The sequence below is a fragment of the Phocoena sinus genome, chromosome 3, assembly GCF_008692025.1.
Source record: "Phocoena sinus isolate mPhoSin1 chromosome 3, mPhoSin1.pri, whole genome shotgun sequence".
Classification (NCBI taxonomy): domain Eukaryota; kingdom Metazoa; phylum Chordata; class Mammalia; order Artiodactyla; family Phocoenidae; genus Phocoena; species Phocoena sinus.
In genome coordinates, this window is record NC_045765.1 from 169148179 (window position 1) to 169164250 (window position 16072).

The window sequence follows — 16072 nt, forward strand, 5'->3', positions numbered from 1 at the left end:
TGGAACGGAACCGGCAATGTCTCTGAGGTGTGCCTGTATAAATCTCATTTTATCTCCTCTCTGATAATGATAACTTTACTTCTTTAAAATAATTTTAGTGGCTGCCTTAGCATTTACAATATACATTTTAAACTAATCTAAGTCAACTTTCCAATAGCACTATATCTTATCATGTGCAAGATAAGTGCTTTAAACAGAATATTTTCAATTCCTCCCTCTATCTCTTGCTGCATTTCTTTCATATATGTGCCTTAACCACCCAATACATTGTTACTATTATTCCTTCAAACAAATAATTCTCTTTTAGATCAATTAAAAATAAGAACAATAGAAAATATGTTACTTTCATTTATTCCTTCTAGGATGCTTTTCCGTTTTAAAAAATGTAGGCCCAAGTTTTTGATCTTCATCATTTTCCTTCTTCTAAGTGACACAATTTCTTTTCACATTTCTTTCAGGCCTGATCTAAAAACAAATTCCCTCAGTTTATTTGCCTGAGAAAGTCTTTATTTCTCCTTTATTTTGAAGGATATTACCCCTGATATAGAATTCTAGGTTGGTTGGGTTTTTTTTCTCCCAACACTTGAAATATTTCACTTCGTTTTCTTCTTATTTGCATAACTTCTGAGGAGCAACATGAATTCTTACCTTCATTTTTCAATAGATAAGTGTTTTCTCCCTGACTTTATTTTTAAGACTTTTCTCTTTGTCTTTGTCTTTCTGCAGATTGAATGAGGTATGTCTAGGGCTGAAGTGTGTGTATTTGGGATTAATTGTGCCTGGTAGTCTCTGAGCTTCCTGGATGTGTGGCTTGGTGTTGTCATTGATTTTGGAAAGGCTATTATTATTTCACTTATTTCTTCTGCTCAGTTCTGTCTTCTCCCTCGTCTATTCCAACTTTTGAAATTGTTTCACAATTCTGGGGTGTTATTTTCCGTTGTTGTTGTTGTTTGGTTGTTTGGTTTTTAAACTCTTCTCTTTCAGGTTGAAGAGTTTCTGTCGACATACTTTGACATGGTAACATAGCGTGAACTCACCAGTTGTCCCGTTGGCCGTGTCTAGTCCACTAAAGCTTAACAGAAGTATTTTGCACTTTTGTTACAGTGCTTCTGATTTCTAGCATTTTTAAAAAGTCTCCCTTAGAATTTCCATCTCTCTGCTTACATTAAGCATTTGTCTTCTTTTCGGGATGCTATAACAAAATACTATAGACTGAGTGGCTTATAAAAAACAGAAACTTATTTCTCACAGTTCTGGAAGTCCAAAATCAAGGCACCAGTAGACCTGGTATCTGGTGAGAGCTTACTTCCTAGATGGCTATATTTTCGCTAGAAACACACATGGCAGAAGGGAGCAAGGCAGGTTTTTAGTGCTTTTTTTATAAGGGCACTTATTCCATCATGAGGGTTCCATGCTCATAACCTAATCACTCCAAAAGCCCCCATGTTTTAATATTGTCACACTGGTGGTTAAGATTTCATTATATGGAGGGACACAAACATTCAGTCCATAGAATCATCTGTTCTTGCATGTTGCTTATTTTTCCCACTAGAGCTCTTAATATACTAACCGTAGTCATCTTAAATTCCTTGCCATCTAATTTCAACACCTGTGTCATATTTGAGTCTGGTTCTGATGCTTGCTTTGCCTCTTTATTTATTTCTTGCCTCTTTGCATGCCTTGTAATTTGTCTTTGAAAGCCTGGTAATATGAATGGAGAGAAATAATCTTTAGTGTGAGGATTTACGTTAGTCTGGTGAGGATTTGGGCTTTTTTTTTTTTTTGTTGTTGTTGTTGTTTGCTATAGCTGTAGGGGCTAGAGGTTTAAAATTCCCATAGTTTCTGTGTTTTTGTCTCCCCTGTTGTCTCTGAGCTTCCTTTAGAACTTTTCTTGCAGAAATGTTGGTCTACTCCATAGTTATACTGGAGTCCTGTTGGTGTCGGTGATAAGGTGTACAGGAGGGAGAGCACTCTATAATCTCTGGTTAAGTCTCAGTTACTCAGGGGGTTTGCATCCATGTCCTCTCTATCTTCCCCTCATTCTATCTTCTTGAAGCCTGGCTCCTGTTGAGTAATTTTTCCCTTAGGTGAAACAGGAAGTCTAGAAGGTGCTGGAGTGGGATGAAAGCCCCTAAGCCACCTGGGATAAGGTCTGGCAGTGTGTTTTCCCTGGAGAGTAGGTGTTTGCTATGGAGATGATCTGGGTGAATTTCTCGATTATTCTTCCCTTCTCTCTGCTATAGCCATCAGGGGATTTTTCTCAGATCTTCACCATGAAAACCTGGTGTGGCTCCTGGTAGTAAAGCCAAAGCATGACCCCCTGCCCACTCAAGACAGTGGTTTCTAGGGATTTCTCATTGTCTTGCTGGTTCACATGTAGCCTCCAGGAGCTCAAATTACTGTTCAAGTGTTTCCACCAGTTGGTGGCTCCAGGGGCTTCTGCTCCAGGTAAGCACATCTTGGATGCTGTATCTCTCTGCTTATGCTTGTCTCTCCAGATTTTGGGCTCGTGGTCTGCCTTTCAACATCACATTTCTGATGAAACCAAGAAAAGTCTTTGGTTCTTGCCATGTTGAACTTCTAAGGATGGATGGGATGATGGCTTCCAAGCTCTTTACTTGTCGGATCTAAGGCAAGAAAGTTTATAGTTCAGTTTTAAGATTCCCTTTGCATTTTTCATTTTCAGTAATGTGATTATGAAGTACTCAGGCATGCTTCTTCTTTATTTCAATTTGCTCTTCCTTTTTCCCCCATCCTGCTTGCAATTACCCAAGACATCAAGACTCACAAATTGATTTATTTGTATTTATTCATTTTCCTAAATTTGGAAAATTATGACCCATTATTTCTTCAGCTTTTTTTTCTGTCACATCCCATTTTGTATTCTTTCAAGGACTTCAATTCACCATTAGACCACTTGGTTTACCCTATAAATCTTTCTCTGTTTACTCCAAAGCCTGTCTATTCTATTAACTGCTTTTTTTCCTCTTCATAAGATTACCATTCTTTTCTCCTCTTTTTCATGTCTAGTAATTTTTGCTTTATGCTGATATTTTGGATAAGGCATTGTAGAAACTCTGAAGTTTGATATCTCCCTCTACATGATATAGTATTTGCTCTAGAAGGCAGTTAAATTACTGGATGAGCACCTCAATCCTGTTGAAAGTTGGTTTAAGGCTTTGTTAGGAACAGATGATTTAGATTTTGCTCTTGGTCAGAGGGTGAACCTGTTAGTCCTAAGATGTGACATTTATTCTGATTGTGTGCCTCTTTAGGGATTTCAGTGGGAAGCTTGAGGCATTCAGCCAGCTAACTGGTGGGACTTTAATGCCAATCTCTGTCTCTCCAGCAGCAGTCAGCTTCTGAAATATTTCTGTTGGGCTTCTTGGAGTCGTACAAGATTTGACTCAATTTAGTATGAAGGTTTTGGGGCTCCCATCTGTGTCTCCTCCCTTTCAGGACTTTTGTTTTTCTCAATTTCCAATCATTTCAGCCCCATTTTTTCCATTCCAGCAAGAATTCCACTTTCTCTTTGTGCTCTCATGTGCTGCCGTGAATCAGAAGTGTCCTCAGAGAAAAGCCTGGTTAAGTGTTCAGTGTTGTGCTCACACATTTGCTTCCCTTCTTCCAAGGATTGTGTAGCCTCCAATTTCCTTATACCTTAGGCTCACTTCCAGTGTCCTCAGAAGTTTTTTTCCATAGAGTTCATAATTTTTGTCAGTTTGAGGGTTAAATTGATATAAGCTTCTCTATCATTTCTGAATCAGGAAATATCTTTCTTAAAGATTCATCTTACTTTGGAATTTAGGGATTTGTTTATCTATAGGTGATGTCCTTCACCAATGTAATAAAGGTCTGAGCCATCTTTTCAAATATGTTTTTTCCATCTTCTTTCTCCTCCTTTTTTGTTGTTCCAAATGCATGTGTACTAGACTGTGGCTTTGTAGTCATTGGAATTATCCCAGAGCACATGGTGATTTACACTATGGGACTTACCAAGTCAAGTAGAAGCTGCACAGCAATGGTCTACACCACATTTAAGTCAAATAACATAATTCATAGTATTAAATTCATAGTATTCAAAGTATATAACTAATAAAGCTAAGAATTGTAATTTAATTTTTCAAATTATTTTAGCTTGTCTAAAAGTTACAAGCATAAAAATTTCATATTTAGTTTTATTAGTATGTTTGTACATGTTGAAGTATCACTAGGCTAAAACTTATATTGACACTAGGAGTCCATGAAAAAATTTTAATTTACAGTGGCCCATATATTAATAAGCTTAGGTGCACTGCTTTATGCCATTAGAGACTTAAAAACATACAGTAGAGAATATTTTCTGCTACATGATATAAAAGGTGAGCTGTATTTTTATAACTCTGGGCCCACCTGAGTTAAATAACACTTTATTTGTTAAAACCCAGCTAACTATCAAATGAAACAAAGATGCTAAAAGAAGTGGTTGAATTTGTCATAATCCTAATCAAAATCCATTGACAATTTAATGGGAAAACTAAGTATTTGGAGATTCCAGGCAGTTCTGTCTTACTCAAGCCTGCTAGAACGTGAACTTGGCTATGTCTTTGACCTGGCTGGGCAGGGCTTGGGAGTGGCAGGAAAGAGGTGTTAATGTCAAGTGCTTCTTAGTGGTTCCTTGGAGTAGAGCTGTCTCCTGTTGGGTTCCCTGGCAGCCAACATGAGAAGGGGAAGCAGCAGAGCCTGCTGCTGGGGATGTGGAGGGTATGACACAGTGACAGTATGTGGCAGGTCTGTAGGCTGAGCCCAGAGTCTGCAAGATGGAGCAAAGAACTGCTCCTTCATTCTCTTCCTCTTCCTTTTCCCTTCTTCTGAGGCCACCTCCCATTTTTAAGATTTCTACTCCCCAGTCCAGTATGGAAAAAGATATGATAACAAAGTTTCCTTCCAAACACCTTCTGCCCCTTTGTCCCCTTCACTCCATTCCCTGGCTCCCTCCATCGTGGTTACAGCAGCACAAAACCTTCTGAGAAGTTCTAAGGTCCAACAACTTTTTGTACAAAGAAGCAGAAAGCATAACTCAGTAGCCAACTATGGAGAAAGGTGCATATTTCCACGAATTTGGGTTACAGATTACTCTAGGTCTTGGGTGTGATGCTCTGAGACCAGCCTGCATCTTTCCTGCTCCCATGTATCCTGCATATTAATCCTCCACTAACTCACTTTTGCTTCGGGGTCCGGGACCCACCTGTTTCCTCTTCCTACTCCCTTCTCCCTGTAGCCTCTGGAAAGGGATGTAAAAACCATTCTTCATTGTAGTCCCACGGTAGAAATATCAAAGCTGATCCTTCACCAGTGCCTTGAAGATAGAAAAAGGGGATACATCACAGAGATGCTTCTGAGGGGCAATCTCAGGACTCGGTGACCAGCGGGATGGGATGCAGGTGAGAGGGTATAAGTAGAGGTAGGAGAAATAATTTCACAATTTTAATCTAGTTGAATGGGTGGATGAAGCATTGGTTAAATATGCCCTGAGCCTATCTGGAAAATTGATAGATATTTCCCCAGTGACGGGAAAATCAAGAGGGCTGCTGTAGCTGAAACAGAAGCACTGCTGTGATCACACTGTTTTTCTACAGTGGGGAGCTCAGAAGGGTAGAAGAAGGACCATAATGGCCGGTCACCGGGAGATAATTTGCGGGCATGGACATGCCAGGATTCTTTTGTCCTACTTCTTGACCGAGAAACAGACAGGATGGGCCAGGTGTTGCTGACCTCCCAGGCTGTTCTTGAGGCTGAGAAGGAGATGGAAAGAAACAGCAGGAGTTGCTCATAGCTCACTTTTTAGTGCCCTGTTGTGAAAGGAACTCAATAAAAGCATCATTTTCAGAAAACAGTAGGCTTCTCTTCTGAGAAATAAATGCTATTTCCTTTCTCTTCTTTTCTTGTTCTCCCCCTGCATTAACAGGAAAAAGAATTACTTTTGAGTCTAGCTCCAAAAGCTACAGTTATATATTTGGCTGTTCTCATCCCTGTGATCAAATATTGAAGGTGAAGGTGGAAAATCAATGCCAAGGTGGAGGCGCAGAGTTATGTAAGGGCTACATGAATGAAACATTAAGTGCCACAAATCAAGAGCGGGGTTGGAAATCCAAGAGTTATTATGGCACTACTATTTGAACTCTATTTTGGAATTGTGAGAAATCAATATGAAAAAGCAGATAGCAGGAGAAACTTTTAAAAAGTCTTCACTGACCTAAAAAAGCAAGACTCAAAGTGCTTTCACATCAGTAAGCTTGAGGTCTGGGAGAACTGCCGATATCAGATTAGAGTGAGGATGAACTCTGAATCACAAGGTAGATGTCTTCCTTTCAGAGTCTCCAAGCACAGTGTAGTGGGTGAGCAGTGCCAGTCCAGAATCTGCAGTCACTTGGGTTCATGCAGGCACAAAGGAGCAGGTCTTGTAAAATATTGAAAAATGTGAGGTTTAGTCTTTTATAAAACAATGCAGGTTTATTACTTTTAAATACAAGGGTTGGACTTCCCTGGTGGCACAGTGGTTAAGAATCCGCCTGCCAATGCAGGGGACATGGGTTTGAGCCCTGGTCCAGGAAGATCCCACATGTCGCAAAGCCACTAAGCCCATGCGCCACAACTACTAAGCCTGTGCTCTAGAGCCTGGGAGCCACAACTCCTAAGTGCGTAGAGCCCATGCTCTGCAACAAGAGAAGCCACCACCATGAGAAGCCCACGCACCGCAACAAAGAGTAGCCTCTGCTTGTCACAACTAAGAAAGCCTGTGTGCAGCAACGAAGACCCAACGCAGCCAAAAATAAATAAATTAGTAAATAAAAAATAAAATAATAATAAATAAATACAAGGACTAACTCAAGCTGGCCACTGAAAGTGCTACCTATGAAGGGGCTTGATTTAAGGAGGAGTAAGTCTTGTTCATATAGCAGTAACTCTGTTTACATTACTGGTTAGTTCAGCTATATTTAAAAGCAGCTCATTTTCTTGAGTAGTAAACTTTTCTTCATAATTGTTACGCATTTTAGCTTAGACACTGGTTTTTCACGGAACCCATGGAAGTGACCTTTCCTGCGGGTGCTTGGCAGATGGCTGCTAGCAGGTCTGGCTGGTGAGGGCAGTGATGGATGAGCACCACCTCCCAGGATGCACGCTGACACCCCACCCCACCCCCAGGCTCTGTCTGCAGATGCCGATTAAACAGACAGGTTTATCCACCTCCAGGAAGGCCCTCCTTCCCAATTAATCTCACACACTGTAAGTATTGATCGAGGACAATAAAGATAAAGGCACCTGTCCTGTCCCTGGGCACCAAGAGTCTAGTTGTTGTGTGGACTATGTGGTGAGGGCCGTGGCAGAAGTAATCGCAGGGTGTATAGGGCTGGGAGGAGACATGAGGAGGGATGGGTTAATCTGCCTATGGTGGAAGTAGGGGCTCAGGAAAGTTATGCAAAAATGACTTTTGGTTAGACTTTTGAAAAAAGAATTGGTTGAGAAACAGAATCCAAGATGAAGGAGTGATGAAGGCTCGGGGTCATGACTATGAAGCATGTGTTGCCTTGGGGGCCTGTGAGTAGCTTAGTGTGGTTGGATTGTGATGTTGTTTGAGTGTATGTATGGAGGGGGACCTTTCATCAAGGATCATCCCAGACGGTACCAGACAGAGCAACAGGGGCTGAGATCATGGGTTGTTCGGATGCCACAGGAAAGAAGTTGCAGTCTAGCGACTGTGTCAAGCTAGCTAGGGGCTTTTATTTTTATTTATTTATTTATAATTATTATTACTTTTTGTGGTACACAGGCCTCTCACTGCCATGGCCTCCCCCGTTGTGGAGCACAGGCTCTGGACGTGCAGGCCCAGCGGCCATGGCTCACGGGCCCAGCCTCTCCGCGGCACGTGGGATACTCCCGGACCAGTGCATGAACCTGTATCCCCTGCATCGGCAGGCGGACTCTCAACCACTGCGCCACCAGGGAAGCCCTAGCTAAGGGCTTTTAAATTGTGCTTTTTACCTTTTGCTTGAATAATTTTAGATTTACAGAAGAGTTGCAAAGATAGCACAGAGAGTTCCTGCATACCCAATTCCTCTAATGTTAACATCGAGTACCATGATGCATTTGTCAAAATTAGAAATCAACATTGGTATAATATCATTAACCAAACCACAGACTGTTAAGATTTCATGTTTTCCCACTCATGTCCTTTTCTGTTCCAAGATCCAGTCGAGGTTCCATGATGCATTTGATTCTCAAGTCTTTAGTCTCTGACAGTCTGTTTCTGAGTGTTCCCTAAATCCTTCATTGCCCTGACATGTTTGAAGACTATTGTTGAGGTGTGGTGTTTTGTAAAATATCTCTCTATTTGGGTTTTTGTCATGTTTTCTCAAGATCGCATTGAGGTTATGGATTTATAGGAAGAGGTGATGGACTGCTCTCAGTGCATGGAAGCTGGGGTGCTCAGTGCTGGTGATGTTAACCTCGATCAGTTGGTGAAGGTACTGCTGGCAGGGTTTCTATATTATAAAGTCACCACATTTCTCTATTTAATTTTGGGGAAGATACTTTGAGGTTAAATAAGTATTATCTTTCTCCTTAAGTTTTTGCCTATTAATGTAAGCATTCATTGGTGAATCTTGCCTGCAACAATTTTTACTATGGTGTTCTAATGTTGATTTTCTATTTCCCTCAACCCTTTTACATTTATTTATTGGAATTATTCCGTGTGACATATTTATTTATTCAATCATTTATCACTATGCACTTGTGAATATTTATTTGATTCTTTGTGTTATAATCCAATACTAACATTATTATGTGTTTTGTTGCTGAAACTGTTTCAGCTTTGGTCATAGAGAGCTTTTTCAGGTCAGTTCCTGTATTCTTTTGACGTTTCCATCCATCCTTTCCCTCTTTCCTTCCTTCCCACATCCATCCCTCCCTCCCTCTTTTCCTTCCTTTCTTTCTCTCTCTCTCCCCATCCTTCCTTCCTTCCTTCCTTCCTTCCTTCCTTCCTTCCTTCCTTCCTTCCTTCCTTCCTTCCTTTCTCCCTCCCTCCCTCCCTCTCTCTCCCTTTCTCTCTCTCTCTCTTTCTTTCTTTCTTCTTCCTTCCTTCCTTCCTTGTTTCCTTCCTTCCTTCCTTCCTTCCTTCCTTCCTTCCTTCCTTCCTCCCTTCCTTTCTTTCTTTCTTTTTTTTTTTTACTTTTGAGCATTTTCTTACTTTAGGGTACCACAAAATGTTCCAGACTCCTCTTGTACTGTATTTTTCCCTGCCCCTAACTAACTTTGTTTTTTAAACAGGGAGTGGCATAATAAGAGACCAGTTTGGAAAGATCCACTTTGTGGAGGATAATTGGTGTGTAGAGGGTGTGATTGCTGCAATGATCAAGGGGAGGATGGTGAGGTTGGAATCAAGCCTGTGGCAACAGGAATGGAAAAAGGAGACCACCGACAGGTGGTAAAAGAAGTAGGATCAATAGGTTTCCCTGCTGTTCAGAATAAAAGGAGGGTTGGATGTTATGTGCAGGTTTCTGTGATGATGGGTGCATATGTAACTCATGGGGCTGGAAACACAGGAAGGTTTTGCTTTGCTTTTCTGGTTTCCAGCTATAATGTTATTGATCAAGTTTTCCACTCTCTTCCTCTGGGCTCTTTTGGGGAGAGAAATGGTGTTTTTCTCTGTGTTGTCAACTCTGTCCTCTGGCTCCTCTCTTTTCTTATCAGGATTTGACTGAATCACCTTGCTTCTTGCAAGTTGGGCACTGCTCAGGCAGCGCATTTGGTTTGAGATGTGCAACGATGGCATTCCTTCTTGCTCCAAGAGGCACTATGATAGGAATCGAGAGGAACGTATCACAGTTAAGGTAACTGCTCTCATGAAGCTGACAATTCTAAGATACATAAGAAACAAGAGAATAGATAAGCAATCCAGATTATTCCAGAGAGTGGGGTAAGTGTAATGCAGGACATGCAATGGGGTAATCTGGTGAAAAGGGGCTGAGAATAGGGAAGGGGGTAATTCTGACTAAGCAGTCATTGAAAGTCCCATTGAATAGGGACATTGAGCCAAGATCTGCATGGAAGAGTCAGCCATGGGAAGATCCAAGGAAAGAACATCCTAGGCAAAGGACTGGCTAGTGCCTGATCACCAAGAAGCGGGGTGAGCTTGGGTGCACATTTAGGAACAGAGAGATAATTCATGTGGCTGAAAAATGGTGGACCAGGAGGGAGAGGGCTGGTAGGGTTAAAGGGGAGACTATGTGTGAACTGTTTGGCTATAGGAAGAAGATGAATTATACTTTAAGAGGAATGGGAAGACTTTTATCTAGAGTAGTAACATGCTCTGACTCACTCCAGCTTTTGTGGTCTTAGTATTGCAGGAAGGCAGGAGCAGATGCAAAAAGACAAGTCAAGTGAGAGATGACAGAGGCTTGGAACAGGGTGGTAGAGATGAACATGAAGAGAAGTGGCCATATTTGGGAAATATTTTGGAGACAGAACAGTAAGATTTGCTGAAGAAGCGGGGATCAAGAAAATCAAGGTAGAAATCAAGGACGAAGTCTAAGTGTTTAGCTTGCACAACCGGGAACTGCAGAAAGCTTACTGAGGAGGGAGAGGGGAGGGAGGAGCAGGTTTCCAGTGGGGGAGTGAAGAATTTGGTCTTGAATATATTAACTTGCGATGCTGATTAGAAATCCTCATGGACATGGTGAGGAGCAGACCTAGTTTGGTGCTCAGGTGAAATATTAATTTGCAAGTTGTCAATCCGAGGGTAGAGCTGAAAGCCTTGGGGCTGGAAGGGATCACCGGAGGAAAGAGTGCAGATGGAGACGGGCCCCCGGTGCCTTGTGTCTCCTGCAAGCACCAAACGCAGCTTAAGGTTTCAGAGTCTCAAACCCCGAATGATGGCTCTACCCACACAGATGGTCAATTTTATTAACATACAAATAAAACGATAAGGACCTGATTATAAAGAAAATATGCCATCTACTGGATTAAGATGGAGAAAAAATGGAACACAGTTATTGTGACACTGAAGGCTAAGGAACTGCCCACATGAGCATATTCAGTTGTCTCTGGGAACCAAGGAGGGACTGCAATGGTTTTGAGACTGTTCTTCAGATGTAGAATCGGAACAGGGGTAGAAGCAAAGTGATGAGGCTGGAGAAATGCCAAGGTCTTCAAATATGAAAGGGAAAAGGAGATGTATTCCAACTAACTTCTCTTAAGGAAAATATTTAAAATGAGAAGATTTCTTGGTTTTTTGTTAGATCAGTAAGGGTAACAAGGAACCAGAAAACTCTAACAGGAGAGGGCAGCTCTCAGTAAACAGCCTGGGACAACTCCCAGGAGGGCATGGAGGTCTGGGCAATCATCTCAGAGCCACTGGGGACAGGCTGTTCCCTGAGGAATGGGTCGGTCTGGCAGGCCAGAAACTGAAGATTTAAGAGGGCAGGACTGGGAAAGTCAGCATAAAGTGTGCAAAGAATGTCTAAGCAAGTGTCATGGAATTGTTATTTTGATGTCTTTACCCCACAATTGCATATTCAAGGCAGTTGTGGAATTAGGACCTCAAGAGAAGGCATGTTAATGAACAGCTATTCAAGGTGAGCCAGGATGTGAAACAGAAGGTTAGGAGGGCATTTGATTGACTGATGGGGACCGTCTCCAGGTAAGATTATCTAACTCAGGAACACGTACATATATAATACTGCTTTGAGTGGTGGATGCCTTTGGCAGATTTAGAACTTCCAGATTGCATCTCTCTCTCACTATGGGATACTTTCAAGATAAAATCTAGTGTGGTATGCTAGAAAAAAAAATGTCAGAGGCTGGAAAGCTAAAAGAAGGTAAAAGGAAGGAAGGTACTGAATTCCAGCAAATTGCACTAACATTCCACTTCATGGGGAAAGCACAATAGAGCTTAAGAAGCACATCAAACTGTTAGAAACTCGGCTAAATTTAGGGGGAAATAAGACACTAGAGGCATTGGAGGAAGAGCACTGATGTCTTAGAAGACATGCTAAGCAAAGCCTGGGTCATAGGAGAGAGGACAAAAGCATCTTGAGAGCACATGGCAGGTCCTCCTGAGGTCCAGAGGGGGTGGACTTCAGAAGCACCAACATGTTTGTTCATGAGTCTGCTGAGGTTGGTTCTTCAGGTGGAATACAGGTGGGAATGAGGGGAAAGTATCCGACAGGGCAACTTTCATAGACATATACAGTTCCTTAGCAGGAAAGGGTGGCAGCCAACACTTTGACCAAGATGAACTCATAAGAGAAAGTGGAGGTGATGCCATTAGACAGAACCCATCACCCATGAAGGCCTTGGACCTGCAGGAAAGAGGGAAGCTGAGGGAAGATGGAGAATGAGAGTGTTTGCAATATTCTGGAAGAAAAGGAGAGACCTCTTAAATGAGCCCTGGAGACTGACACGTCACTATTGCAAATTTCTAATCTTTGCAGAAGGGACAGATATCTGAAATATGACTCTGAGATGAAGAGATTGTGCACTTTTTTTTTTTTTTCTTTCTGAGATATGGTAAATGCATAGTGTCAAGACCAGGCACAATGGGGGATCCTATTTGCCTGGGCTCAGATCACAAGTTGTAGAGTCTACATTCAGGGCTGACTTCATGGGTCCTGCACTCAGAGGACCCTGTACATGCTTTAATGGAGCATGCACATGAACAGAGAAAAGAGAGACCTCTTAAGTGAGATATGGAGACTGGCAAATATGTGCAAAATGCACAGCTACTGTCCCCTGCCGTCCTGTTCACATACAGTGTTCCTGACACCCATGAGCATAGAATTCCCATGGACTCACAATACGCAGGATCTCAATTCTCTACATTTTGTGCTGTACCACCAGTGTCGGGATTACTTACAGTTTTGATTAACACTTTGGATTCTTTAAAGACTGAGGTTCCCGGGGGCCTTGGTGTTGAAGGAACTCAACCTCTAAGGTCTTGAAGGTTCCACACCAAAGTCAGGGAAGACAACAAAGGTGCAGCTGTGGAAGGGATACCAGTGTAGCCTGGGCACCTGAGACAGGGCCCCAGGTTGAGATGGAGCAAACTAGAGTACTTTTTCCATCATTTAAATTTCCTTAAACTTAAAACATTTTTAAAAAAATATTTTTAAGCTTTAAAAAAAATTCTTTAGCCTTTAGGTTTTGCACTTGAATTCCTTTGGCTTAGAAATTTATCATTTTCATTTATTTGGATTTTAACTTATGAGTAAAAGGGAATGTAATCTTTGGACTTTAATCCTGAGAAATTGTTGAGTGAGAGGGTTTATATTCAAATGAGGTATCTCCACACTGCAGGCATCTTATTATGAGATTGCTTGTGTTGTTATTTAAGCTCTTCACAGCACCTGGTCTGGTCCTCTTCTAATACTTTAGTGTCCTTTCTCACAAGGTGCACACACAATCACACACATGTTCTGCAGTCCAGTCATGCTGGACCACTTCGCTTTGCCTAAAAGACCCACTTCGTGCCTGTACACACACCATCCCCTCTCTCTGGACTATCTTTCCCTCCTCCTTGCCTGCAAACTCAAGGCCCATCTCACATGTTGCTTCTTCCCTGGGACTCACTCACGAGAGTTGCTTCTTCTCTCCTCCCAGCCATCTGTGCACGGCTCCTCCACAGGTGGAAGAGGGGAGTTTTCTCTGCTGCGTGTCTACAGCTCTGCATTCCCTTGGCATTGGCATCGCAGGGGCCTGGCCTTCTTCTCTGCCCTGGCCCAAGGTTGTCCAAGCTCGAAAGAATTACATATGTCATGGGCACTGCCACGTTCTCAATTTACAATGGGCCACCTTTCTTTTCAGAGACCAGAAGTTGTGCAAGCCTTGATTGCCCCAATCCGTGGCCCCTTTTGGTATCAACATCTCTGCTGGGCTGACGGTTTTTATTTGCTTTTCCATCTCCTCTCTCCACCCTGCCCCACCTGCTGTGTGCATGGACCAGCTTTCCTCCGTCTTACTGGGTTTAGCCAGTTGCACTGGCAGATGTTCCCACTCAAGGGGTCTCAGTGTCTTGGTTACTTTTTGCACTGAAGCCATGGTTCCTTTCAATACAGCGGCTCTCTGGAATCTGAAAGTACCCCTCTTCTGAGCCTTTGGGTCTCCCTGGAACGGTCAGCCCAGTGGTACAGCATCTTCCCTTTTTGATTTCTTTTACATCTGCCCACATGTCTGTAAACATCCCCTGTATTAAGTTGCCTCAGTTGATTTATGGACATGATGGTTCTTGTTGGGACCCAGGCTGAGATACTTAAGAAGTCTAATAATAATAATAATAATAATAATAATAATAATAATAATAAATTACAGCAAAAGAAGGTGAATTGCCTTGAGGAAAATTTCATCCAGACCTTTGCTTTCTTTTCCTACTGCTCCATGATGAAGCACCAGAAGCTCAGCAGTTTAGAACAAAACCCATTTCTTATGTCTCTATAAAGGTTAGAAGCCCACACTCAGCACCAGACTGAAATCAAGGTGTTGGCTTGGCTGCCTTTGATCTGGAGGCTATGGGCAAGGATCTGCTTCTAAGCCCACTCAGATCAATGGCAGAATTCAATCTTTGCGGTGGTAGGACTGAGGACTCCACTCTTCTGCAGGTTGTCAACTGGGGGCTGCTCTTGGCTCCTAGAAGCAGTGCAGACTCCTTGCCACTTGATGCTCTCCATCTTCACAGTCAACATGGAGAAGTTCCCTTGCATCAAACCCCTCTCAACTCTGAATGTCCTTCTCCAGGAAAAAACACATTTGTCTTAACGGCTCACCTGATTGGGTCACCTGTGCCATACAACAAAACCTCATCACTTGTGTGATGTTCCCGTACATTCACAGATCCCTCCCAACTCTAAAGGAGGAGATTCTACCAGGGTGTGTGGGGCACCAGTAGATCACTTTAGGATTCTGTCCACCGCAGCCTTGATGAGCCCTGGTGGATCATCCATTGCTTGCTTTTCCGGTGACAATAACATGTGTCCCTTGGATTCAGACTCTTTTCCTTGGAAAGCTGTGGGCAAACCCAGCTACCTTCTGGATCTTTGTCCTAGCTTTTGTGTGCTCCAGATTTCTATCTAGAGACCTACTGCTTTCATAGGAGGTATTTGGAAAGGAGTAGGGGGATTTTTATTTTCATCATTGCTGAGGGAGGTACTGGCATCTGGTCGGCTTCGGTCAGAGGTGCTGGATACTCTTTTTTGATGCAAGGGAGAGTCCTGCACAATGATTTCCCTGTCCACATGGTTTCTCAGGAGAGAACACTGTACCATAGATTAGGTTTCTGCTTAGTGAATTATAATTACATTCCAGCTGTTCCCAGGTCATATTTTGGGCAAAAATTTTTGCCTGTCTTTGTATAAGGTGGTTATTTTTAGATAGCATTTTAGATAGATGTGAGCCCCGAGGGGAAAAAAAAAACAGCCCCTAAATGACACCAGTAGCAGTGGGCTGGGACTTCAGCTGCAAAAGAGAAAATGATTCTAGAAGCGTTTTTCAATGGTTGACTGAGGAAAATAAGACCCATCACATCACTGTCAGTGCTGGGTCCTTCGAGATGGATGTGGTACCTGAATAGGCTGGCCCTGCCCCCAGTCAAAATAGCTCTGACTGCATTATTTTTGCAGGGGATGTAAATCCAACGCATTGATGAGTCCTATAGATTTTCCTTTCTCAGTCTCTCTTGAATCTGTCTCCCTTTTCTACGGCCGCTTCACAGCCCAGGTGACCAACAGCTATTTCTTGATCTCACACTGTGGGCCAGGCACCATCCTGATTACTTCTTGCTTAAGACTTGCCTTTATGGCTAAAGCCATTCCAATTAATTCTTCACTCTGACAACCTCAAGTAATCACGTCAGATTATTGATCAAAACCCTTCAGTACTTCTCCTGGGCCCGCTTTGGTTCCAATCCTAGCAGGCAGGATCCAACCGTCTCCATCCGGATTCCAAACCACCCTTCACATCCCATCCCCAACCCTCAGCAGCTTCCCTGGGTTTGCTTTCATTTTTACGCTGTTCAATTCACATCTTCTCCCTAAAATGCTTCCCC